The 2,821-nt window shown below is 41.2% G+C and overlaps 1 protein-coding gene across 1 annotated transcript in view; it reads right to left on the bottom strand.

Annotated features, from left to right (window-relative positions):
• The window catches only part of Sytl3 (synaptotagmin like 3), a 78,757-nt gene that overhangs the window by 12,130 nt on the left and 63,806 nt on the right, over window positions 1-2,821 (bottom strand). The gene's annotated exons all lie outside the window — the stretch shown is intronic.

Below are 2,821 nucleotides of genomic sequence, written 5' to 3'. Positions count from 1 at the left end.
CTCTCTCTCTCTCTCTCTCTCTCTCTCTCTGTTTGTTTTTTGTTTTTCGAGACAGGGTTTCTCTGTGTAGCCCTGGCTGTCCTGGAACTTACTTTGTAGACCAGGCTGGCCTCGAACTCAGAAATTCCCCTGCCTCTGCCTCCCAAGTGGTGGGATTAAAGGTGTGCACCACCACTGCCCAGCAATGCAAAACTTTTAAAACCCTCATTTAAACAGGAAATCCAGTCTATTTAAAATAGGGTTTTAAATAGAGATGCGATCTAGCTCAGCAGTGGAGTATGTGCCCAGCATGCATGAGAAACAAAGTCATAAGGCAGGAGATGGACTGAACGTAAGTCTAGCAATCGAGGATATGCTTTGCATACATGCATACATGAGGTCCTGCATCAATCTACACATGCGTATGAACGCAGGCACATGCTTGCACACACATGTGCCACACCACCTCCAGTAGGATCTGTGTGACAAGTTCCACAGACTGAGGTGGTTGACCTCAAAAGGGGGAGGCCTCCTGGAACCAGTTGTGGAACTCTTTGCTGGAGAAAAAATATTGAGCCATAGTTCTCATGGCAATCTATCTGTTTTGTTTTCTCTTATTCATCTTATTATTCTTCTTATTTACATGTTCCTGGTAGCCTAGGCCAAGATCTTAAATGAAAATAATGGGTAAGAAACCATCCCTAGAGATGGGGCCACTAACATGACCTTATCCCCAGGGAAACCAACGCTTTACTTTCTAAGTCATTTACAAAACTAATATGATAAAAACTTTCCCAAAAATAAAATTTTATATGGCTATACATGTATAATTAGAGGTGGATTTTGGTATATGGTAAAGAAAGCCTTAATTAGAAAGAATTAAAATAGTTTAAATTTTATAAAAAAATCAGGCACTAGATGTTAAATAATAATTGACCATGGGGCTGGAGAGTTAGTTCAGTGGTTAAGAACACTGACCATTAAAAGTTTATTAATCTGCTCCTGGAAATATGCCACTAGCCTTGGATGTCAGCCCCCACTGAATACATCCTTTTAGAATTGTTATATTTTTTTAAAAAGAATTGTTATATTTTGATGATTTATAATGATGTTACCTGTTCTGTTTGTGATTCACTGAATATATAGTTTCAGAGTTGTAATGCTTGGATGATTTTTGTGCTTTATTGTGCCAAGTGATTTTTATTGGTATCTGTGATTGTTTCATTGGATATAGTTTCTAAGAGATGTTTGGTTTTTGTAATGTATAAAATCCCCTGCTTGAGAGCTGCAGAATACACTCAGATTCAAACGGCCTCTGTGTTTGTTTCTCTTTGTCACTGCCAAATCCTTTACCCACCTAGCTTCAAAGACCCTCATTCCAGGGACCCCCATACCCGACTGGGGTGGTCCATGGCAGCTGGCACCCAAATGTGGGACTTGAAACAGGTAAGCTCTCTCTTTCTACTTTTTTTCAAAATACTTTTTCAGGTAAAGAATAGGATCTCGTCAAGAGTGCTGCAGACTCCTTGATAGAGAAACATTGAGTTAAAACAAGAAGGTAAAAATCCTGGGGCATTCACTGTCCAAGAACAGAGGCTTGTTCCTGGCAGTATTGAGTCATATGCTAGAAAGTAGAGGTGTTACAACCTCAAAGAAGAGTTTGTCAGCATTTTATGACTTTGTACTGAGTGTCAGTTCATGGTTCCCAGAGGAAGGAAGCTTTTCTTTAGAAAACTGGAAAAAGGTAGGACTAGAGATGAGGAGAGTTCATGAATGCCATGGCCCTACACAGGTCCCGGTTCAAGCATTCTCATTATGGATACAAATTACAGCCCTCCTTTCAGAAAAACCAGAAATGGAATCCTTCGCAGAAGAAGCACCCTCAGAGGAAGAGGAAAGGACAAAAACTAAATCATATAATACTTCCTCTCCTATTGCTAATCTCCTTAAGGCACAGCCAGGAGATGAATGGACAAGTGATGAGGAACAACAAGAATTGGATGATGAAGCAGAGGAGTATGATCTTGTTAAAGAAGGGGATTGTTTTCATCATAAAAATTCCTAGGACAGAAATAGATGACATCTTTGCCTTAGTTGCTGCTGCTCCTGCTTTTAAAACAAGATCAGTCAAGCTCGAAAGGAAAATGCCAACCAATAGGGGATTCTTAGGGGCCATGAAAGAAGCCAGGCGAAAGGGAGATTTGGACTTCTGCTTCCCAATAACAGATTTTGAAGGAGAGACATCCCAATGGGAACCTCTTCCTTTAAAAACTCTTAAAGAACTACAGTATTCTGTTAAGAACATGGGTCCAAGTGCTCCATACACTTGAGAGATTGTGGAAATGTTGGGTAGCATGTGGCTAACTCCTTATGATTGGCATCAGACTGCAAAGTCCACTCTTAGCCCAGGACAGTTTATAGTATGGAGGACAGAATATGAGGATAGAGCAAGGGAAGTGGTTCAGAATTTAGCCGTTAAGAAAAAGGCGGATAAACCTACTATGTCAATGCTCTTGGGTAGAGAGGACTATGCCTCCCCTGAGGAACAAGTTGGTTTAAAAGGGGAAGAACTGGAAGAAGTTTCTAAGATAGCAGTGGCTGCTTGGTGAAGGCTCCCTCCTGCTGATGTATTAGCAGGAATCAAACAAAACAAGATGAACCATATGAAGATGTTATTGCTAGATTGGAAGAAGCACTAGGCAGGATGCTTCCTCCCTCTGAGGGCTCTGACATATTATTAAAACAACTTGCGGGGCTGGTGAGATGGCTCAGTGGGTAAGAGCACCCGACTGCTCTTCCAAAGGTCCAGAGTTCAAATCCCAGCAACCACATGGTGGCTCAC

This window comes from Mus caroli, chromosome 17, assembly GCF_900094665.2.
Source record: "Mus caroli chromosome 17, CAROLI_EIJ_v1.1, whole genome shotgun sequence".
In the NCBI taxonomy this organism is placed as follows: domain Eukaryota; kingdom Metazoa; phylum Chordata; class Mammalia; order Rodentia; family Muridae; genus Mus; species Mus caroli.
Note: the sequence above shows the minus strand (reverse complement) of the source record. Positions and strands in the feature narration are given on the sequence as shown.